Here is a 26,296-nt window from a genome sequence, read left to right on the forward strand (position 1 = left end):
GGAGTCAACCTTTGTTACTATCTTATGATTCTTGAATTGTGAAGCATGGACATAGGGGGAGAGTTTGTCTTAACTAGAAGAATTCAAGGGAGAGATTATTGGTGTCATACTAAGGTTCCCTTTGCCATTGTTGCCAAAGAGGGAGAGAAACCAAAAAAGACAATGTTGACATCAATGCCAAAGGGGGAGATTATTGGCATTGAGTTGTCATTGACATCAACCGGTATTAGAGGCTACTGGTAGAATTATGTCAAACTAGTATGAAGAAGATTGTATTGGCATAAGGAAGATTAACATGAAGGCTTGTCAATCGGTATGGTGGAAGAAAAGTAGTTATTCAGACTATTAGTGACTTCACCGATATGAGGTGAGATGCATGTGTGTGTTAGCATGTTGAGTGATAACCGATAGAGAATAAATCAATGTGCAAGCTAGTTGCCTGTTTATGATGAAGAGGCAGAATGTTAAAATTATCACAAATCACCAAAAGAAAAGTTGTGTTACTGGTGTAGTGTGCACTATCAGTTAGCAGAAGGAGAAGGTCTTACTAGTAAGGGCTTGTGCCGGTATGATTTTGTTTAATGTTCAAGTGTAAACTGACCTTGTGTTGATGAGCTGAGTGTATGACCAATGTGATGACATGTGGTGTTGAGGTGGCAAACATGCGGAGGTCGGTGAAGCCTCCATCGACATGGTTGTTGAAACAACTAGTTGACGTTAATGAAACAACCACAAATCATAGGATGATAACAGATTGATGCAGCTCAAGGAAGGAAGAATGATAGAGAATGATCAGGGAGTTGTTGGCACCTAGATCAAAGCAAATAAATCAGACTGCAAAAGAACCTTGAGAAGGAAATAGTTGGGTCTTAAATGAGTCGATAGGTTTCAAGGTCGAAAAACATGGTCGAGATTGCTATCTTTAGCAAATATGCATTGGATAATGGAAAGCACATATAGATGCATTCCTTGAGTATAGGTGATCGATCCAAGGCAGATTGGATCAGATCTCATGCAGTTTTGGTTGGGTGAAGGAAACCCTACCCGCCCTAAGTTTGAATTGATTCTTGGCGAGAAAGCTCAAGTTTAAATATGATGACTTGAGCCTGTGAATGTTGTTGTTGCAAAGTGAAGGCAAGTGTTAAATTTCTATCTGAGAGCCGAAGAGATAAAAATTTGAAGTGTTTATGAGTGAAGAATAGACTGGTAAGAAGAAGCAGGGTAAATCGGTGTAAGGAATAATCAGTGGAGTGTGCGTTGAACACAAAGGTGACTAACCAACAAAAGTTGTACCTGATTAAGAGTGATCAAGTGTGAGCTGAAAGTGTGAAGACATTATGAGAGGGGACTTAGCAAAGTTATCAACAAAGAAGAGTTGCAGAGTGGGTGGAGAGAACACAGACTGGTAAGGTTGAAATCGGTGTAATAGAATATTGTATGGTTGCAAAACTTCCTTTACAACAAACATCTCATTTTGTATTTAAATTTTATATTATTTTTCACTAAGTTGAAGCTTAGTGCAGGGGTTGTAGCTCCTTTAGGTTGTAGCCTACAATATGTGCAGGGGTTGGTGCTCCTTTGAGTTGGTGCTCATAAATCAGGGGTTGGTGCTCCTTGGGTTGTTGCCCTAAAATTGTAATCATATCTTTTACATTGTGAGGCTAGATTGGAGTAGAAGATCTCTAGCAACTATTCTCATTGACATTTTCCCACGTTGGGTTTTCCTCGTATATCTGGTTTTGTGTGTGACATTCTTGTGCTTATGTTATTTTAATGTTTTTAGCAGATCCTTTTACACACCTAGCTCACACAGTTTGAGCGATCGGTTAGTAATTAGTTTGTTTTATATCTGATATCTCTTTGTTGAAGAAAAAGTGTTTAAATCACTAATTTGCCCCCCTCTTAGTGATCCATTGTGTCTGACATCTATATTATAGCTTGAGATAACATCTAAAGCAAAAACAGTCAGTCACTGACCATCTAAATAATTAATGAACTATTCCACTATAACTGCACTATTCCAGATCACATCTAGATGAAATATATTACTAAGTTACATATCTGGATCAACAGGTTTTACATCAATGACAACAAGAACTCATATTTATAGCATAAGGAGATAGCCATGCTATACATACCTCAAAATGAACCCTTTATAACTAAACATATCCATAGCTCAAGATCCATATCTATGAAATATAAGCATAAATGTAATGCACTTGAAAGGAACAATGGGAAATACCTCTTAAATAGTATATTGCCGAATAAACCAAGAGTGAGAATGAGAATGCTCATCAAGTTGTCCAAGTCATCATAACTCACACTAAGAATAATCTCCTCGCAAGTCTATACCAAGTGAATGTTCCTCAAATTTTGTGCTAAAACAATAACTATCTCAATACATGTCTCCAATGACAAGAGAATACAAACGTCACCTATATCTTCATGTATCCATGAGCACATGTAACCAATCAATCGATGCCAAACTCCAAATGCAACATAGAACCATCATAAAGTAATCAAGAAAGCAATCGTATACTCAATAGAAATATAATCACCAAGATTAATGTCAAAGATCCAACCTAGAGAGCTAGTAACATAAACATGAAAAAATGATATAACCATCTCCTTCTAGGAGACAAAATACTCCAACTAAACATAACATGTTCTCAAGAGAAATATATCATGCCAAAACTCTAAGCTAGGATCAAGAGTATACCAAGACATAATAACAAACATACTCTAAACCAAACTCCACTTGTAACCATCTCCAATCACTTGAAGATAACAATCTAATACTAGTGTACCTATAAATTTGAAAGACCCTCTATAGAAACAAAATTAAGATCTCCTCTAACATCTACACACTAAGAAGATCATCCACCATCCAATGGTGAATATACATCACTACCAACAAATCCCACTGAACCATGATACCAAGTCACACATGGCATTGTGACAACCATCTCCTAAATAATGAAAATATAGGTCTACAGACATACAACTGAAAATTCAATAACATCAAGTGTAAACTTGAACTCAAAACCAAGAAGATACATACAACTGCCAAAAAACCACCAATCAAGAATCAATCCTATGTCGCTAATACATCATTTTTTTAACTCCCATTGATATTGTAATGATGAATAACAAGCTATCATGATATTATGATTAACCACATGCTACAAGTCCCAACGCCAACTATCCAAGTACTATAGACATCATCCATCCTCATATCTAAAAAAAAAGATACCAATTCGATAATGACCACATACAAGGACAACCAACAAGTATGCAACACAATGAAGCAAAATTGGTGGATATAGACAGTCCAAATTTTATCATCCTACTGCAACTGAATAGGTGATCAACCCACACAATTCCATAACTCATAGGTCAAACATGGAAACATGCAAACTCATCATCACAAAATAGTAAACTACAAATTGAGATATCAAAATGAATAATCTTGGAGAAAAAATGACAAACACCAAATCAACATCCGATCTAATTTTCCAAATATGTCCACAACCACATACCATAGTCAAGGAACAAAATAAGCATCAAGGATATAATCAACAACCTCCTAGCATTAAACCAAATCACCACCAAATAACCAAAAATATGACTATGTCATGTCAATGCAAAACACGTACTTGCATAATTATGATGTGGTAATAATCACCAACATTTTACCTGCACTCAACTATCACCCACATGAAACTACAAGTCTCAAACCATATCCAGCCATGTACTCAAACCAAGAACAACCTATGTACTTGTCACCATCAAAGTCCAACTTAGAAAAATATTTGTAAACCTATACCAGGAAGCACCAAATCCAATAATAAACTTTACCATCATAAATATCTTATAAAAGCATGTATTCCCCATTGGTCTTTCCAACTAATGTCTCCAAATATCTTCTATGAGAAGCCAACCTCAATGTTAAAGGGTTTGGATCAGTGGCCAATTGTCAGGATAATAATAACTACAGATAAGGAGCTAGTTATATCCTATATACTTTAGACTTTCTTAGACCTAGGTGGGTATCCCTTTAATAATACTTTTATAATCCCAATTCTCTTCTTACAGTAGTGTAATAGATATGCTCTTAAGTAAATTAGAGAAAATATTTAACTTTTAATAGATATGGCTTCTATCCCTAACTTATAAACTCTGAATCACTATAAGAGTCAATCTATTCTACTACTGAAAACTTAAATTCAAAATAAAAACTAAATGTAAATAATGATAGATTTTCTTTTGTTCCAAGTGCCAAGGTTAGCAATACATAACATATGACCAGTGCCTGTCCATTGGGCTAGAATAACCATTTTTACAATATAAAATATGTGTGTACTATAATTTTTTTTGCCTTATATAGCTAACACCTAGTATTAGTCATATCATAAAATGAATTATCTAGTTGCATCCAAACCAAGTATGATCTCTATAAAATCTTTGTGAATGAATAAAGTAATTTAATCTCCTACTTTAGAACAAGCTAAAATTAACACGCAATTAACAACGCAATGCAAAGTTAAAATTAAAAAACCCTTGATTTATTGATTAAACAAGATTTTGGAGCACAAATGACAAGAACAACTTGAAAACCATTAAATTTGATTCCAAGATGGTTTTGTAATTGAAAAGTAATTCACATATTCATTGAAAAAAGAGCGCAAATAGGACATGAAACTAGAAAATAGTTTTGTATTGCAGAACCTATGGACTTTTTGTGTGCAAATTCACTCTTAGTGAAAAAGCTTTTACAAGACCTAAATAATGCTTCTAATCTGAACCTAGAGACTCGACATAAGGCCTTGAATATCCTTTTATAGAATAATAAGGATACAACAAGCTTCAAGCCTTTTAAAATCTCAAAAAGTATTAGGTGACCACCAAAGAGAATAAGACAAACAACATTTTGAATCTTCTAACAAGGACAAACATTCTCCTTATTTTCTCTACAAGTGGTAGTTGTTATAGATGATTTGGAATTATTCTTTTCTTCACACAAGCTCTCTTATCAAGTTGGAGGATCAAATAACATTACAAACCTATTGAATGCACATGGACATAGAGCAACTTATCATATCTTTTCAAAATATATACATTAAATAGAGAAGATATAAGTCAAAATTCTCTAAAAATGTCATAAATAAGCCACCGAATAAAAATTAATATCATTTTACATCTATACATGTCGAGAAAATAATAAAAGGCAACTATATGTGGGAAAAGCGGGTCAATAGAACTTAAAATGAGAAAAATGAAGCCTAAGGAGCCTTGTCCACACACCCATAAGACTTCTTGGTGCAAGTTATGGAGTCATGAAGAATGACTCAACTTCCCAAGGTTGGTTCCATGGTTCTCTATCTCACAAGGTCCCTCAAACCAATGTCTTTGCTCTCATATCATTGAACAAAGTGGTTTAGGGATGACTAATGTAAGAATGAGGGATGTTTTAATTGATTTTATTATGAAATGCATCCTAAACTATGCATGATCCTACAAATGCAATAAACTAGATTATAACATGACAATATTAGTAGCAAGACTATCCTAGCATGATATACTAGTCTATGATTAAGCTAAATGATAAGGAAAATACTCTAAACATGCATATTTAGATTAATTCCTATTTAAAAGAGAGGCTAAATGATGAGCACAAATGATATATTAAAGCTTGGATGGATTTGAGTATAAGTATGATGCTAAAGACTTGGATCTGTAAAATGGAGGATGGAGAGCTCTATTTATAGCAAAAATAGGGCAATGGATGGCCAGGATTGAAAGATTTAATCAAGGGTCAAGTTTGAAAGTCGGGAATCCATGTTTGCAATTTGCACTAATGAAATGGTGACAATTGTCAACATAAGGTTGGGTTGAGAAGAGAGGTAGGAAGCATTAAATGCTTGAGAAGACCTTATGGTTACCTTAAGAGGTAAGGGTTAAGGTTAGGTTAAGATTATCCATTGGATAAAGCTTTTACCCAAAGGATAAACTCTTATGCAAAGGATTAAGGAATAACCATGGTCAAAGCAATAAATTCTTGATGAGACCCTTGCGTTACATGGAGGTTAAGTTAGGCAAAAAGTCTCTAATCATGCCACTAAGGGATAGTTAACCATTAATGGTTTGAAGCCTTTGGGGACAAATTTGTAAGAGTCCTTCCAAATTTGGGGCGATAAAGGCTTTAACGCATTTGGAAGACTTTCCTCCAAATTTGAGAAGTGACCTCCTTAAATTTAGGGAAAGGGTATGATGGATGAGTTTAGGCTAATTGATTAGGTTTAGAAGAATCTAGAAGAATTTAGGAAGGGGATTAGGATGCAAGTGGGAGATGTAGGAAAATGCAAGTGGATGAGGGATAATAGGTTTAATTAAAATAAATTGTTTTATTTTAATTTGGTTGCAAGTGGAGGTTTTTAAATAAATTAAATTTATTTAATTGGGATTCCCTATTTAATTAAATGTAAATTTAATTAAAAGGTTTAGAAGAATAGATTTAATTAAATAAAATGATTTATTCAATCAAAAGACCTAAAAAGGGGTTAATTGAATTTAATTAAATAAATTGAGTAATTTACATAATTAAATAGAGGAAAGTGGATAATTTAATTAAATTAGATTTAATTAAATAGAGAAATGAACATAAAATATTCATTTAGGAATATAGTCATTTTTATATGTCTACATTTTGCCCCTCTTTGAAGTGACGTGTGTGCACATGTTAATTCAAAGAAAATGATGTGTCGCTAAAATTTGATTATGATCAGTGTTGTTTTTAGATTTTCATGTTGTGCCCTAGATTTGATAAACGATGCTTGATAATGCCCCCTCGGGACATGAATCAAAATTTGAAAAATTTGATTTGATTTGATAATTGTGTTTACATTGTAAAATTTTGGCTATGTGAAATGCTAAAATTGATTCATCTCCCGATATTGATGTGTGCGAGGGTACGAGGAAGACCACGAGTGAATTACATGCTCAATCCCCTAACCCTAATTTTATTTTACCCTATAAAAGGGGAAAAGTGCATTGTTTTGTCTTATTTGTGTTTGCTAACCTTGGAGAGAGAGACTTTTGGAGAGAAGACAAAATGCCTATTCCGTATTCTACGCATTGATTAGAGCGCGTTCGAAGGTATTGGAGGCCTGCCGCGTATGGACCACCTGTAACTCAACCTATTTGACCCCTTTTTGATTTTTGATTTTGTCATTTTTGGTCATGTTTTGAATTTTGGCATGCGGTTTTTTTCATTTTAGCGCATAGGGGTCGTTGGTTAGCGCATATGAAAAATTTCGTAGCGCATAAGGTTTTAGATTTTGGGTAGCATCCGAAAACTTAGGGCAGCGCATAGATTTGCTAGGTTAGCGCATAGCTGTAGATTAGCACATTAGGGACATAGGGTAGTGTAGAGGGTTGAACGGGTAGTGCATCGGGTAAACCTAGCGCATTGGGTGCATAGGGGGTCGCATGGGTAGGGGTAAGTAGCGCGTAGGTCTGACCTAGCGCATAGGGTTAGATAGGTAGCGCAGACATGAGATAGGTTAGTGCATGGGATAGGTTTAGCACTGAGGGTAGATTAGATGGCGCAGTGGAAGAAACAGATAGCGCATAGAGTCAATCTAGCACGTGGGGTAGATAGGATAGTGCGTGGAGAAAATAGGTTAGTGCATGAGTAAGATTTCAGCGCGTAGCCAAATTTAGTTAGCACATGTGGTAGGTTTTGTGAGATAGGATGATTTGTGAATGAGGAAAATTTATAGGATAAGGTCAGTTTTGCTGGGATAGGCATAAATCATTCGTTTCTATGTCTGTTGTCATGGTTTTGCTAGTTTGTCCAATACGAGTGCTAATATAACTTGGTTTGATTTGCAATTTTTCAAGTTATTTATAGATATTAATGTGGAATTGATATGAACTTGATTTGATTTGCATTGTTTCAAGCTGATATATGTGGAGCTTGAATTGTGTTACAAGCTGATATGATTGTGGAACTTGAGTTGTTTGACAAGTTGATATGGGTTGGAAACTTGAGTTGTGTTACAAGTTGATGTGATGTGGAAACTTGAGTTGTGTTGCAAGTTGATATGGATGGCTATGATGTAGAACTTGATTAGATTTTCAAAGTTTTCAAGTTTTTGATGTGATTTTGATTTTGATATCTATGTTTTGATGAGGAAACTGATATTGGACTTGTTTTTCTTTTCAACAAGAGCGATTGGGAGTGGTTCAATCACGTGAGCGGTTCCCTAGACCATGGGCATTAATACCATAGTTGTCACAGGCTGATCTAGAGATTATTGATAGATGCAGCCTGTCTTCCCTTCTAGATATGCCTCGGTTTACTATGAACTAGGGTTTACTTACAGCGCTGGTAGAGAGATGGCATAGTGACACGAATACCTTCCACTTTGCCACAAGTGAGATTACAGTGACCCCATAGGATTGTTACCGGATCCTATGTATACTTGTAATAGGTGCACTACTACCTTATGAGTAGTCAGAGGAGGGCGGGATAGAGGCACTTCGCCGGATATTTCATGATGACACAGTTTGCGGATATGAGATCCCTTGGCAGGAGTTTTTGGATTTGGACTATGCACCTCTTCCATCAGTACTAGTAGGATTTATAGGTGGTTTCCTATGTCCCGACCATAGGTCAAAAGGACTATTTGTAGGATGGGGATTGGTGCTGGAGGAGATGGTGACACAGGGTCACAGGTTCGTATGGGGATCGACTATGCTAGCCCACTTGTACAGGGACTTGCATGAGTTAGTATACCTGGGTTACGACAGTTTGTCAGCTGGCATGATACTTCTATAGGTATGGTGTTGGGAGCACATTCCCACAGCTAGGCCACTGGTGGATAGAGATAGGCCTGTTGGGTGTGCATACGCATATGGATATAGGGGGTTAGTTGTCCAGCAAAAGCTAGGCAAACTTGAGCATTGGAGGAGGGTATTAGATGACATTGATACAGTTGTCTGGTGATCTTATACAGGTTGTGAGGTTTGGGCTGAGGATGGGTTGGAGATGCCATATGTCTTAATGACTTGATTTTTGATAGGGCGGACCCCGTTTGTGATCGAGAGATTTTTGGTTACTAGAGTTTTGCAGCCGTATGGTCGTCAGTAGGGGATACCACAGGGGACCTATTTGTATGCGCATTGAAGGCAGGATATACCGAATTAGGGTCTGAGTATTGATAGTGCGGCAGCCGTAGAGGAGTTTGTGTAGTTAGCGGGCTAGATATGGGACTATGCCCCTGAGATACTAGATGTTGGTATGACAGATGAGTTCGCCTGATTGTTCAAAGCTAATGCTGTGGCAAGGATATTAGATCTAGCAGAGATGCGGCCCCCTTTTGATGATGATGAGGATGAGGGAGGTGGAGATGGGGATGAGGGAGATGATGGAGGTGGAGGAGGATGATGAGGGAGAGGAGATTGGGGAAGGAGAGGAGACAGAGGTAGAGATGGTGGTGATAGAGGGGTGTAGGTAGAGAGAGCAGTTCGATGAGCTATGATGGATAGAGGGAGAGGAGGTTTGGTGATTGGAGCAGGGGGTGAGGGGAGAGTAGGAGAGGTGATACAAGCGGTGGGAGGGACTGATGAGTTGAGATGACTAGCTCAGAGGAGGAGGACTGATGTGTTACCTCCACCAGCACTGAGGATAGGGGAAAGGACATGGAGTGTGTCTTCCCAGGTATCCCTTCAGATCCAGGTTCCAATGCATTGAGAGGATGCTCAGATTATGACCCTACAGTTGACAGTGCAGTAGCTGCAGGCACAGTTATTGTCGCAGCAGCATCAGATTACACAGCTAACCACAGAGCGTGATACTATTTTGGAGCGGCTAGGTCAAGCTGAGGAGTTGGCAGGGAGTTTGTAGAGAGCGGCCGCAGGTGGTCCGATGAGAGACACCTTGAGAGAGCTGGCTTTGAGAGCCAAGGAGGCAGAGTACTACCGGTGCCATTATGAGGATGCGGTGCCTAGGGAGCGCCGAGTGCAGAGTTTCATGCAGTTGAGATCGAGTCGATCTCAAGAGACTGGTTCGCGGTCAGAGAGCAAAGACGTGACGAGGCCTCATAGACAGGATCCACCTGGAGATCCAAGGGCTGGGACATCTGCATCAAGACTGTCTCCTTTAGGAGATAGTCACTCTTGAGAGACATTATCTCTATTGTATTTTTAGCATTTTTGTTGTGGTGGGCATAGACATGACATATTTTGTACATTTTGATCATTTTGAGATATATATATATATATATCTATATATATATATATGACACCATTTTCTTTGATCATGTGATGTGTTATGGATTTATGCTTTTTATATGCTTGTGCTTATTCTATGATGATGCAATGCTTTAGATAGATGTATGTGATGTGAATGCATGATGTTATGAGATGTATCTTGAAAATGAGATGTATGATATGATATGCAACTAATTGTAAAATGATATGCAACTAATTGTTTTTTGTGAGCATCCTCATTCTGCATTTGTCATCCAATATAGCCACATGTTATTTGCTTTTGATATATATATCATCATTGAGCCTTGATTGATTTTGGGATATGTTGAAAATTTATACAAGCATAATGGTATAATTGAACCATGATGACCTAAGAAAAATTTACATGATGTTTGATTTTGCAAGATAACACAAGTGTCAAGGTATAATTGTACCAGGATGACCTGAGTGCGGATTGTGTATAAACAGATAAGATTAAACCATTTGTATGCGTAAAGTGGAATCATATCTTTAGTGATGTGTTGTGAATCATGTCTCAAGACAAGTATTTACACAGTACAAATGATTGCCTCACAGATAGAAAACTAACAAATTATTGGAGTTTCCCGATGTTTCTCTAGCTTTGAAGCACTTGTGGAGAAAATATAGAGAATCCAATAATTCAAAAGTTCAAATGCAATAATAGTCAAAACTTTATGCAAAATGCAACATGTGATACTTCAGAAAATCATCCATCGTATTTCTTTTGTGATTCCTTGTTTGATTGATCAATGTCTTGCTTTGTGATTTGCGTAAGCCTTTGGTTGTTGGATATGATGTTCTGAGTTTTGCAAATAGTTTTGACGGTTTGAACATGTTGTAAGTTTTAGACGGTTATTGCCCCTAGCTAAGTGTACCTCTTGATGCGGGTATGTACATTGATTACCAAGCCATGGTGAGATGTGGTGAAAGGCTAGATGGATAAATCAGGATAGTGACTACGCTAAGTATGTCTTGAATGGATATTTATGATAAAATGTCGGGCGATGGCTGATAGTGCTTTACTGTGGAGATAAGGATATGGATATAGATAGAGGAGCTATTCTTTCACAATAGCACCTATTACCAGGTTTTCACCAGTTGCTTTTATTGTACCTTTTTATTTGCTTTTTCTTGATTTCTTGATTTTTTTTACTTTTTTCGTGCATTAGACTACTCAAGTGTAGTATTTCTTCAAATGGATACTGTTAGTTGGTTCGTTGAGCACATCTCCTTCTAAAGTTGTTAGCTGATAAGCACCTAATCCATAGACTGATATGATGACATAGGGACCTAACCAGTTAGGTTCAAATTTCCCTTTCTTTTCTCGATCTTGCTAATTTCTAGGGTTTTCCTTGAGTACTAGGTCACCAACTTAAAAAATCCGGGGAATGACTTTGTGGTCGCAACTTCTACACATGCATTGCTGATATGCTTTGAGATGAGTATAAGCACGCTGGCGTCTTTCATCTAATTGTTCAAGTTCTTGCAATCGGTTAACTCGATACTCTTCATCTGGGATTAAGCCTTTTAAAGAGACTCTGAGAGATGGAATTTCTACCTCTAGGGGTAAAATAGCTTCTGATCCATATACCAATGAGTATGGCGTAGCTTCAGTAGGTGTGTGAATGCTAGTTCTGTATGCCCAAAGTGCTGGATTAAGCTGCACATGTCAATCTTTGCCTGTATCATTCACTATTTTCTTTAGGATTTTCAATATTGTCTTGTTGGATGCTTCTACCTGACCATTCCCCTGTGGGTAGTATGGTGTAGAGAAATGATGTTGGATTTTGAAATTTTTACATAGTTCTCTGACATCTTGGTTTTTGAAAGGTCATCCATTATCAGTGATGATGGAACTGGGAATACCATATCTACAGATTAGATAATTAAGGATAAAAGAGGCAATTTGTTTCCCAGTCACTGTGGTCATGGGGACTGCTTCAATCTACTTGGTAAAGTACTCTATTGCAGTTATAATGAACTTGTGTCCATTTGAAGATGCAGGATGAATTTTGCTGACTAAGTCTAGTCCCCACTGACAAAAGGGCCAGGATGTTGTGAATGGCTGCAGTTCCTGTGTTGGTGCATGTATAAGATTACCATGGATCTGGCATTTAGGACACTTTTTTGCAAAGTGATAAGAATCTTTTTCCATTATAGGCTAGTAGTATCCCATCCTTAGAAGCTTTTTAGCAAGAGTAGTACCACTAGAATATGTGCCACAAATACCTTCGTGAAGCTCATGTAAAGCGGAGTCATATTCATTACGATCAAGGTAATGAAGAAGAGTACCATCTAGACCTTGATGGTACAAAGTATCAACAATAAGGGTATAACAAGCGGCTTGTCAGATAAAATTACATTTTTGGTTTCGGGACAAGTCAATGGGTAGGATATTGTTCTTTAGATACTCATATATCATTCCATATAAGGGGGAGTCTGAACAAGTTAAGGCATAGATAACATGGGAATCAGAGTGGTCATAGGCTGGGGAGAACAGTTGCTCCACCAAAAACTCGTAACGACTCTACTTGTTTGGAATTTGCAGTAGTGAAGTGATAGTAGCCATTGCATCAGCTGCTCTATTGTTCAACCTTGGTATTTTCTTGAAGGTGATGTGCACAAAATATTGTTTGAAATCATCCACCATTCGCTTATAGGGTAGTAGCTTGTCATCCTTTGTCTGATAGTCGTTGTTGATTTGATTGATGACTAATTGTGAGTCTCCACAGACCTTTAACTCTGTGATTTTCCATTCTACGGCCATTTTGATGCCTATAACCAATGCCTCATATTCAACCACATTATTTGTACATGGGAACATAAGCCTATATGATATTGGTATAGTTTGTCCTTCAGGAGTGATGAAGAAAATGCCAGCACCTGAACCATGTTGTGTGTAGGATCCGTCAAAGTATAGGGTCCATTGAGTGGTATAGATAGCAAGAACGTCCTTGTCTGGAAATTCAATCTCCATAGTTTGTTTTCCTGGTAGTGGTGCTTTTGCTAGTTGATCTTGTAAAGCAGAAAAATCAAACCCTAGTTGTTCCCTCCACTCCACTCCAAGGAGAGAGAAAGGAGGGTCACTAGGGTTGACGGTTTTCACTTAGGAGAGACTTTACATTCAAAAGAGGGGTTGAAACCCACAAGATCCAATCTCACACAATGCAAGACTGGATTTTAATTGAGTTTCAAGGGTTAAGACATCAAGGATACCCTCTTTTGTAAAGAATGTAGATAGAATGATTGAACTAGGAATGCATGTAAAGTAAGAAAGATTCACTTATAAATGGAGATAGGGACACGGGATGAAGCTGCGGACCTGGAATTAGCAGTAAAATGTCGAGACGATGCTGTTCTGCAAATTTGAGCGAAAGTTGATGGGACGATGGCGCCCGGAGTGCACACGGTCCTCCGAAAAATCCGTGAAACAAAGGGGGATCTGTTCGTCTCTGCACAAGGATTCCAGATCTTCAATTACAGCCGTGTACCTGCAACCTACACACAAAAAAGAGAGGACGATTGGGGGGTTAGGGATTAGGGGTTTTCCTTTAGGTCAAACCCCGGTTTTGGAATTAACCAAGAAATGAGAATGCTATAAATGTAAATGTTTGTAATGTAAACAAGTACTGATACCTTGTTGTAAGAATGTTTGTATTCTTACATGCGAAGGTGTAATTATGTTGTATGTTGTATGTTGTATATTGTAAGTGATCTCCTCTTCAATGGTTGAATCCTTGTCTTGAATGCAACACTTAGCCTTGAATGGAGACTTAGAATGCTCAATTGCCTGAAGGAATGCTTGAATGCTTGAATGTTTGAATGTTAGAATATTGCTTCCGCGTCTTGCTCTTGCTTACTTTTTTTCTTCCCCTTTTCTAGGAGAGGAAAAGTAGTTTATATACTTGTCAATTAGGGTTGAGAGACTGATTTTTCCGACCTTAGGCCGACCCAGAAACATTATTTTCCAATTTGCAAACTTCAAGACCCGATGCCCAAAAGGAGACCGGGCCCAAAATAGGGCCAGGGACCCGGGCGCTGGGTGCCATGGTCCTGGGGGACCAGGGTGCTGGGTGCCCTAGTCTTGAAGGACCAGGGTGCTGGGCGCCATGGTCCCACCTCCCGGGACAGCAGGGTGCAAGGAGGGATCATGCCAAGGTGCAGAAAAATGCAGTTTTTGGTGTCACAAGTAGGTTTCGGGGTCTCCATTCAGGTTCAACATTGTGTTACCATCGTGAAGACCCGAATGCAGTCAAAATTGCAAGTGTCACAATTTTAGGATGCTACATTTAGCCCCCACTTTAGCGGGAGTATAAGCATACACTCATACTTCTGGTAAAGTACAAGGAAACAACATTGAAAAACTTTCACCACGTCAAGGAGGCAAGATACACCAAGCCCCCAGTGGACTAAGGATCTTACGACTTCGATTGACAAAGTAAAAGGTAAGATCATGAGGGAGAACCATGACTGTCAGTAGTAAGGTTCCCTCACTATGAGTCATGCAAGAAAGATATCAAAAATTTTCAAGGCAAAGCTAAATTTGTCAAGAAATTTTCAAGTATCTTGAAAAGATATGAACGAGATGTATGCCCCCCTACATTAAAGTGATCGCACATGCCTCACCGGGGGTGATTGCTTTAAGGTAGTGATATATATAAGAAATGAGAATGGAGCACGTTACCACAAGGATTTAGCCCCCAAGTGTGAGATAAGCCCAAGGATAATAGACACAAAACACAAAGCACGAGGTGACTTCCCTTTCCTCGGGGTCAGTATGCTGTATGATAATTCATGTATATCATATGTATGTATGCATAATTGTTCTTCATTCCCCAATCAAGGAAGGTCACCTAGAAGAAGGGAACACATGTGTCTTTTGAGTCAACATGAGAGAGACCAAAAGAGATCTCAATATTTTGCATCGTCCTCAAGTAGACAACACTAAGGAGAACAAATAGAAGAATAAGAATAACACATAGAAGAAGTAACAAAAGAGATCAAGAGAGGAGGACAGAGTCTGCTATGCTAATGAAACTAGTCTAGCACGTCATCCACCCCCCGATCTTGCTGATCAATATTTCAGGAAGGTAGGAAACATGCTAGAGGAGGAACATCCAACACAGTGGATGGAGCTATCACAAGATCCAAACAAGGGCTATGTTCATGTTCCAAGCCACGTTGTTCTTGTCTAGGAGCTAGGATAAGTGCTTTAGAAAATTCATTAGATAAATGGTTATCAACATCAACATATTCATATTCACTATCAGGATGAACAGGAGTAACATTTTCATCATGCATAACATTTTCATCATGAATAACATTTTCATCTATATCATCATCAAGATTTATAAAAATAGGATCTTTAACTCACACAGGATCAAGACCATCATGCATCTTATGTTTAGGAGATTTTGGCTCAATTTTCGGTTGAGGAGAAAATGGAATACTAGCTAAAGGTGTTTTTGGGGATTGCAAAGTTTGAGAAGCAGCTGCCTGAGCTCTAAGATGACGCTTTCATCGGTGTTCACGTGCGGAATGATTTCATCTAGTCTTAGTAGGAAGTTGAGAAGATTGAGGAGGAGGAATGTTCTCATCCTTATACTTGGGTGTTTAGGTTGTGGTCTCTTAGGTTGGATAATAGGAGAAGAGGAAGGTCTCTTCTCTCTATAAGAGGAAGGAGGAGGAACTGCTCCATATAAAGGAGGAATATTTGGTTTAGGAAGGAGACCAAGTCCATCATGACGAGGAGGTATAGGTCTACCTTTAGAAAGTTTATTAGATATAGGCATAGTCACATTCATAGGGATGGGTTGGGAATCTTCTTGAGGAAAGACATTAGTTTTATCTTTCAAAGGAAGAACTTCCTTCTCAAGAATGATAGGAATGTCAAGTTTGGGTGTTCTAGGTTCACTTAGAGAAAGGATCATATCTTTTTTCCCCTTTTGATAAGATTTGAAAAGATGATCACTCCGTGGTGGAAGGGATTGGAATTGTTTAGGCCAAAAATAATCAATAGGAACACTAGAAGTTCTTTCAGCTAGTTTAAAGAGATTATGATTGACAGTAACAACTTCACCATTATGGGGAAATTTCAAACACTTGTGAATAGGAGAAGCAATAGCTTTCATGGAAGATAGCCAAGGATAGCCTAGCTTCACACGAAATTGTTCAGATGATGGAATAATAGCAAAGTCCACATCAAGGGGTTTGTTATGGACCTCAATAGGTAACGTAATAGAACCAATTGCAGGAGAAGAAAATGCATCAAATAGTTTCACAACCACATTTGTTTCGTCATAGATCACTTGATTCAATTACAAAGTAAAAAGAAATTCTTCAGTAATAACATTAACCATGCAAGAAGGATCAATAAGCACTCCACGGCAAGGTGTATTCTTGACTTTTGCAACTATATATAAAGGACCATCAGGTGCCCTGATAGTTTCACTGGAAAGTTCTTTAGGGATTTTCTGCTGTTCCACAAAGTTAATCACATTCGGAGTCATAGACACAAGATCATCAGGTGAGACAGAGGAATCATTAGTATCAATCACATTAGAGGTATGAGAAGGTAATGGATCAGTAAAAATCTTAAGATTTTGGTTAGGAGGAGCTACAGATGTGTTGCCTTTATCATTCACACCAGAAACAGAGATAGTATTATTATCAATCAAATCTTGAATTTTACCCTTTAAAGCAAAACATTTTTCAGTATCATGCCCAGGTTGACGATGAAATTGACAAAAAGATTTGTTATCAAAATAGGGTGAATTAATCTTTGCAGGATCTATTTGCCTTATATGAGGAAGAGTAAGCACATTTTGTTCCAATAACTTATTCATAATACTATGCAATGATTCATTCAAAGGAGTAAACTTTCTTTCTTTCTTGAAAAACTTAGAAATAGGAGGCACACCTGATGCTGCATTCACATTGTTGTTGATGATGTTTTCATTGAATTTAATTGACTCTTTGTTTGGTTTATACTTCCCAAATGGTTGTTGACTACTATCACCCTTATCACTCGGAGCCATAGGATTTGCTTGTTCCATTTGACTCACAGTCAGTTGATAATTGTGAAGAGTTGCGCACAACTGTTGGAAAGAAGTAAACTCAGAAAACATGGGTTTTTCTCTAATATCTTTTTGTAAATTAGAAATAAAGATTCTTTGAATATCATTGTCAGGTACTGGAAAAGAAATCTGAGCATACAAATGCTTATATCTACCAATGAAATCAGTCACTTTTCTTTAACACCTTGTTTACAATGCATTAAATCAATCAAAGTAACTTTAGGGCTTATATTGTTTTGAAATTGTTGAATAAAAGCATTTGCAAGTTGTTCAAAAGAAGAAATAGAATAAGAAGGCAAGGAGCAATACCATTGTAGAGTTTTATCTCTTAATGTTCTAGTAAACAGTTTTGCAAGTAACCTTTGGTCATAAGCAAAATTGGTACATATTGTTTGAAATGTCTTAACATGTGTTAGAGGATCACCCTTACCATTATAAAGCTCCAAATGCAGAATATCAACATGTTTAGGGGGGATAGCTCGAACAATGTCAAGAGAAAGTGGGCTCACAACATCAAATGTGGGCACACTAGTCTTAGATTGATTCATAGAGGCAATTTGTTGTTGTAAAGAAGAGACAGTTTGTACAAGATTGTTAATGGTCGCTTCAGTCGAAGAGTTCATTTTAGATGTGTTAGATTGTGATGGAGGTATTATGTTATTGAAAGAAGGTATTGATTGAGAGTAAGGTGGTGGGACACTATGATAGTTAGTCATAGGAGATGATTGGAAAGGAGGAACACTACAAGGAGGAATGGAATGATTAAACGAATTGCCTCCTTGCGTGGTGTTTATTTGTGGAGATATAATAGGAACACTCATTGAAGGAATGAATGAAGAAGTTGGATTGAATGAAGGAAGAGGGTTGATTGAAGAGGAAGGATTGCCCCCATGACTAGTGATCATAGGTGGAATGTCTTGTATTGAAGTAGTCATTATGTTTGATGTAAAAGTAGGTATACTAGCAATAGGAGTCATCAAAGGAATAGAATGTTTAACTTGAGTAGGAGGTTGTGTATAACCTAAGGTTTCGGCACAACTTTTCATCGGCATCACATTCGAATCCACAATGTCTGCAATACCACACAAAATATCAATTCCATTCTTATCACTTTGAACCATACGTTTTAGACCCTCAATTAATGAAAGAGCTTCATTGTCGGGGTATTCTTGAGACATCCATTGTCGAAAATCATCAAATTGGTTATCCAATTTCAAAAGTTGTTCTACAAAAACCTCATGGAGAGCTTCTTCATCATTAAGAGGATTAGAGGAATTACCCATGTCCTCGTTAAAAAGGCCATTCAAATTAGGTTCCATCTCCTCGGTAATTAAACCTTGGAAAGACTTAATTCTAAGACTTCGTCTAACGGGAATAGTGTAAGTAGGGCTTATTGTTGTAAAACTCATGCACTCAAGAGAGAGAGAAGATTTTGAATTTTAGAGGTAGCAAATTTCAATAAAATCAGCCAATCTCCTAGAGTTAAGCTGTTAAATGCAATCAGGACAATCTCCCAAAATTTCAGAAAAAATGTCAGGGACCGTGGCGAACGGAGTGCACACGGTCCTTGCAACTTTTTTTGAAATTTTCAGGGATGAAAGTTATGATGATTTTAAAGCTAATCTGAAAAAATTGAGTGATTTTACGATCTGTAGATAGGCCAAATTAAAGTTGCAATCTCAAAATTGAACCCTACCAAGATTGTTGAAAAATGCAAAATTTGAATTTTGAAAAAGAGAGGGAAACGGAAATTTTGAATTTTATGATTTTAGAGGGAATACTGAAAGCAATGCAGGCTTTGAAATTTAAAAGTTGACTCAATTTCATGCAAAGTTCAAATTTGAAAGCGGAAATCAAAGTTGCCGCAATTAAACACTTAATTTCAAAAGTCACAAATTGTAAAAATTTGAATAAAGCACTGAAATTTTGAATGAATGCCAACACACTTTTCAGATTTAGGACTGTAAGAAACACAATTTTGATATGAATTTTAATTTCAACAATTTTTGAATGATTATAAGCCTTTATCCAAGCAATCACTAGACCAGCTTTGACTTTAATTTTGAAAGTGTTAGAATTGATAAAATCAGCCAAAATTCTGGATTTTAGCAGAAAAATACAGTAAGATCTAGCTCCCGAAATTTCAAAAAAAATGTCGGGGATGATGGCGCTCGGGGTGCACACGGTCCTCGCAACTTTTTTCCAAATTTTCAGGGATGAGAGATATTGTGATTTTGTTGCGGAATCCAAAGTTACAGCCGATTTGGAGGTGTTTTGATCAGTGAAATTATCTGTTAAAGGTTGAATCAAGAGGGTTTTAAAAATTAGGGTTTTGACACTTAACCACTTAATTTTCAGAATTAAAGCACAAATATGAATTGACAATTTGCAATAGAAGGATAGATCTGAAACAAGCATTAACAATTATACATTTCACAAGCTCAATTACTAAAAAGAAAATTTTAGGGTTTTTTATGCAATCAACCTCTAAAATTTGCAAAAGATCAAACATGGAAATGTAATTAAGAAAGCAAATTTTTTAGATCTAACCATGAATAATCAGAATGAGGATGTTCACGTCGGGTTCACCAAAATGTAAAGTGGAAAAATTGAACCCTAGTTGTTCCCCCCACTCCACTCCAAGGAGAGAGAAAGGAGGGTCACTAGGGTTGACGGTTTTCACTTAGGAGAGACTTTACATTCAAAAGAGGGGTTGAAACCCACAAGATCCAATCTCACACAATGCAAGACTGGATTTTAATTAAGTTTCAAGGGTTAAGACATCAAGGATACCCTCTTTTGTAAAGAATGTAGATAGAATGATTGAACTAGGAATGCATGTAAAGTAAGAAAGATTCACTTATAAATGGAGATAGAGACATGGGATGAAGCTGCGGACCTGGAATTAGTAGTAAAATGTCGAGATGATGCTATTCTGCAAATTTGAGCGAAAGTTGACAGGATGATGGCGCCCGAAGTGCACACGGTCCTCAGAAAAATCCGCGAAATAAAGGGGGATATGTTCGTCTCTGCACAAGGATTCCAGATCTTCAATTACAGCCGCGTACCTACAACCTACACATAGAAAAGAGAGGACGATTAGGGGTTAGGGATTAGGGGTTTGCCTTTAGGTCAAACCCTGGTTTTGGAATTAACCAAGAAATGAGAATGCTGTAAATGTAAATGTTTGTAATGTAAACAAGTACTGATACCTTGTTGTAAGAATGTTTGTATTCTTACATGCGAAGGTGTAATTATGTTGTATGTTGTATGTTGTAAGTGATCTCCTCTTCAATGGTTGAATCCTTGTCTTGAATGCAACACCTAGCCTTGAATGGAGACTTAGAATGCTCAATTGCTTGAAGGAATGCTTGAATGCTTGAATGTTTGAATGTTAGAATATCGCTTCCACGTCTTGCTCTTGCTTATTTTTTTTCTTCCCCCTTTCTAGGAGAGGAAAAGTAGTTTATATACTTGTCAATTAGGGTTGAGAGACTGATTTTTCTGACCTTAGGCCGACCTAGAAATATTATTTTCCAATTTGCAAACTTCAAGACCCGATGCCCAAAAGGAGACCGGGCCCAAAATAGGGCCAAGGACCAGGGCGCTGGGCGCCATGGTCCCACCTCCTGGGACAGTAGGGTACAAGGAGGGATCATGCCAAGGTGCAGAAAAATGCAGTTTTTGGTGTCACAAGCAGGTTTTGGGGTCTCCATTCAGGTTCAACATTTCATCACCATCGTGAAGACCCAAATGCAGTCAAAATTGCAAGTGTCACAATTTTAGGATGCTACAGATCTGCTATTACTTGTCCCTTGATAGCTCTTCACTCCATATAGTGGATATCAAATTCATTGAGAATCATGACCCATTTAGCCAATCGACCTGTAAGAGCTACCTTGCTGAGTAAATATTTGAGAGGATCAATTTTTGCAATTAGCTTAATTGTGTGAGCTAGCATGTAGTGGCTGAATTTTTGAGAGGCGAAAACCACAGCTAAACAAGCTTTCTCAATAAAGGTGTAATTTAGCTCATAGTCGTTCAAGGTCCTGTTGATGTAGTATATTGCTTCTTCCTTTCCTTGTTGATCTTCTTGTGCTAACAGTGCCCCCAAGATTTATCTGTTGTTGAAATGTAGAGAATAAGTGACTTTCTTGCTATCGGTGCTACTAGAACTGGTGGGTTCATTAGATATTGCTTGATTTGATAGAAGGATTCGGCACACTTGGCTTCCCATCTGAACGGTACATTTTTATTTAGTAAATGATTAAATGGTAGACTCTTATTTGTTAGTTGAGCAATGAATTGCCTTATTGATTGGAGTCATTCTTGTAGCGACCTGAGCTGGCTGATGTTCTTTGGTGGTGGCATCTCCATAATGGCTTGTACCTTTACTAGATCCACTTCAATTCCCTTTTCTGAGACTATGTAGCCCAACAATTTACCTGATGTAACCCTGAAGACACACTTCTTAGGGTTGAGCCTGACTTGGAATTTCTCCAATCGATCAAAAATCTTTTCTAAGATGCTTAGATGTTCTGCTTTGGTGAAGGATTTAGCTTGTAAATCATCCACATAGTCTTCCATGAAGGTATGCATCATATCATGAAAGATTGTTGTCAGTGCTCGTTGATAAGTTGCCCCTGCATTCTTTAAGCCAAAAGGCATGACATTCCAACAGTATGTTCCCCAAGGATAGGTGAATGTTGTTTTATCTTGATCCTTCGGAGCAATCTTGATCTGGTTATATCCCAAAAAATTGTCCATTAGTGATAGCTTTGCATGGCCTGCTGTGAGGTCTACAATGATGTCAATACTTGGTAAAGGAAAGTCATCCTTTGGATAGGCGTTGTTGACATCTCTAAAATCTATGCATATTCTAATACTGCCATCTGGTTTTGAAACTGGTATGATGTTGGAAATCCATTCTACATAGTCAATGGGTCGGATGAATCCGACATCTAATAGTTTCTTTAGTTCAGCTTTGACCATGAGTGCCACATGGGGATTCATTTTTCTTAGTTTTTTCTTAACTAGCTTAGCTCCTAGAGCCATAGATAAGTGATGCATGATCAATTATGGATCGATCCCGGGCATATCTGTGTATGCCCAAGCAAAGTTGATTTTCTTTTCTACAAAAAATTTGATAAATTCTGATCTTTCTGCTTCTGTTAGAGATTCTACAAGGTGTATATTTTTGGCTACTTCTATAGTACCAATGTTGATTGATTGAGTGGGCTCAATCAATATGGGTGATTGCTCATGAAAATGTGCAGGAAGAGTGTCAAGTCTCCCATCTTTAGGTGCCTTAAAAAGGTTTTCACCCTTAGATGCGTCCTTTATTTTTACTTTTTTGTGATCTAAAGCTGCCATTGACTGGTTTTCAACATCAGATTCTTTATTTGGTTTATTTTTGCGACTGAGAGACTTGGCACTCCCTTGGTTGTAGACATCGTTACTTTGTTCACTAGTAGAGCCTGTTTCCGAGTTAACGATACATAGGTAGTGAATAATAGATTCATCATTTGGTAAAATTGGTATATCATGTATTCTGGGTTCATCCCAATCGATGAGGTCAGGAAAGACAAGTGGTAAGGAATCGTTTTGTGGATCAAGATCTGCTGTGGTAAGAGTCAGGATAGAGGTTTCATTGTGATTGGTTTGGGTGTTAAAGAAGTCCAGGATTCTGTTGAGGTCTTTGATGGTATCATCCTTCGTATAGACTTGTTCATAATGTTTCTGCTCGGTTTCCTTAGTGTCATAGATATTCTGTGGTCCAAATTCAAGTAGTCTAATTTCTGTGCTATGTTCTTCTTGAGAAAGGGATATAGAACTAGTATTTTCAATGGTATTTTCAGTAGCATTTGAGCAGCTACCCCATTCATATTCATTGGAATCAATCTTAGAGTTATCATCCTAGATCTTTTTAGTGCTGTAAACAGGTATGTTGAATGGCAAAAATAGATCTTTGATAATTGATACTATTCTACTGTCTTTTTCTGATTCTGTGTCAGATCCTACTTCTATTTTTTGCATTTGTTCATAGACTGTTTCTTCCCAGGGAGGAATGATGTTGCCCTGAGGTGATTCTGCTTTGTTGGATATTTGTTCATGAATATGAGTAATTGCTATAGATGTTGCCTTCTTGTGAATGATGGGCTTCTCCTGATGTTGCTTCTTTTCTTGATGTTCACATTCCTTACAGATTGTCTCTGCTGACTCAAATAGTGCTTCTTGCCAAGATTCTTCTTCGTACTTCTTCTTTGCTTTCCACTGAGGTTTTTGATATTTGCATGGTATTTTCTTTGGTAGTAGAGTGAATTCAAAGCCCAATCCTTTTTTGTCTTTACTAAATTGTGAAGGAGGATCCAATGGTTCTGTGACACCTTCCTGATGCTTACCAATAGGTCCTTTGCCATTGTATCCCATTTGCTGCATGATTAAGTAGCCTTTTCCATATAGGTGTGTGGGTATAGCTACTTCCACAATAGCTGCTCTGTCTTCTTCCTCATCTTTGTATAGCCAACTAAGGACATCCTTTTCCTCGGATTCATGTGCTAAAGTGCCGAGTTGAATGAATGTGCCATCAAACTTGGTGATGGGCTGAGTTGCTTGATGTGTTGATGCTGTAGGTAATCCATGAGATCTAGGTGATGTGGGTAAGCTGGTCAAACACATGGGTTCCAAAGAGTATTCCCCCATGCCTTGTTCTTTGATTTTCATTTTCTATTTGAAATCTCCAGGTAATGATTTAGACTTCTCTTGTTGAAGATCCGATGTTGAGGGATTTTGTTTCTCTCTATTATGCGGAACCAAACTATCCTGGCCTGCCCCCATTGCATTACAATATTGAAATGGATTGTGATCAGCAGATATAGAAACCTCCTACCCATTATAGGGGAATTTGACACACTGGTGATATGTAGAAGGTACTGCTTGCATTTCATGTATCCAAGGTCGACCTAATAAGATATTGTAGGTGAGGTCTATGTCTAAGACCTGACACATAGTATCTCTTTATATTGGTCTGACTTGAATCAGCAACACCACTGTTCCTTTAGAGGATCTTTCTTCATCATCATATGCCTTTATAGTAATCTTTTTGCATGGATCAATAGACTCTTCTGAGAAGCCTAATGCATGGGTAAGTTTTAAGGTACATATATTAAGCCCAGCTCCTCCATCTATCAATACTCATTTCACTCGGTGTTTATAGACGACGACTTCAATATGGAGAGGAGTGTTATGTGGATGACTTAATGAGATATTATCATGCTCTGAAAAAGTGAGATTATGAGGCCCTGTCATATGAGCGACCATGGCTTGGAATTTGTTAGCATCCAGATCTTGAGGTACATTTGTTTCTAATAACTCTTGTTCCAATATGTCTTTGTGTTTCGATGAAAGTTTAAACAATTCCAGTATAGATATTTGAGCAGAGGTTTTGCGCAGTTGGCTGACTAGATCTTATTGAATTTTGGGTATAGCGTTTTGTTGTTGACGTATGTCCCTTTAAGACATATTTTTGAGCTCTTGTTGTTACGTTGGCAGATTCATGATCACGTTGATCTCGGATTGTGATGACATTGACTTGATTGTCTTCAGCTGATATATGATTGATGGTGTTATTGTAGATGTGATTGATATGAGCTCCACGTGTATCATTCGAGGTGGAAGCTCCATCCTTGTTGTAGTTTGGAAGAGGATTCTTAAAGGCTCCATGGTCACCATTTGTCTTGAGACTATCTACCATTAAATCACCTCTATCAATCATGTCTTGAACAATGTTTTTTAGTCTCATGCAATCATTTGTTTGATGACCTTTGTTTTGATGAAAATCACAAAAGTGCGAGTCATTCCACCAAGGTGGTTTGATTTGTGGTTCATAGTTGCTGATTGTTGGTAAAGAGATAATTTTGTTTGCCAGGAGTTCTCTGAATGCTCACTCTAGTGATTGTCCCAGTGGTGTGTAGACACATTTTTGGAAATTGTTGGTGCTACCTCGTGAATTGTTATTAGGTCCTTGATTTGTGTTATTGTTTTGAGCATTGTTGGTGTTGTTTGTGTTGGGTTGACCTTGATTGGTATTCGGTGCATATGTGTTAGCATTTGAGTTAGCACCTTTGGGATTTTTGGTAGCTTGGGGATTCCCTGATAATGCAAGCACTGGCTATTTAGATTTTTGATCATGTGATTCATTGCCTCCTTCATTTCCATTGTTTTTGTTTCGAGTCCAGAATCTAGATTTATCTAAGTTGTTATTTTGGTTATTGTAGTTTGATGAACCTGTTCCTTCTTTGAATAATTTGAGCATTCCTTTCTTGACACATGCTTCTTCTACTTGAATGCCATTTTCAATCAATTTAGTGAAAGACAGTATGCATTGGAGTTTGAGCCTATAACTCATCTCACCATTCAAGTTGTCAATGAAAATTTCCATTTTCTCCTTTTCAAGAATATCTCGAGGATATCATGAAACCATACGCCACCAACGTTGAAGGAATACCATGAATGTTTCATTGTTTTTCTGTTTGGTGTTACAGACGTCTAGCATGGTGATAGCATGTTGAATGTTATAGGAATATTGAGTGATGAATTTGTTGACTAGTTCATCAAATGATTTGATAGGAGGTGTGATTTTGGATAACCATTCCATTGTTTGTCCTCCCAAACTTCTTGGGAATAACCTCATCAGATAGGTGTCATCGTGAGAAAATTCAAGACTCATGGTGTAGAATTCTTGAACATGATCACGAGGATTGCTTTTCCCATCATTTTTGTCAAATTTTGGAACATCTGAGTTTGGAGGAAAAGGGACCATGTGCAATCTTCTGTCAAAAGGATAAGGACAAATTTCATTTAGTGAATATCATACCATTGTCCCTTGTTGCATGTCTTGCATTTGTCTTTGTAACATTTGCATT

Source organism: Cryptomeria japonica, chromosome 7 (assembly GCF_030272615.1).
Source record: "Cryptomeria japonica chromosome 7, Sugi_1.0, whole genome shotgun sequence".
Lineage (NCBI taxonomy): Eukaryota > Viridiplantae > Streptophyta > Pinopsida > Cupressales > Cupressaceae > Cryptomeria > Cryptomeria japonica.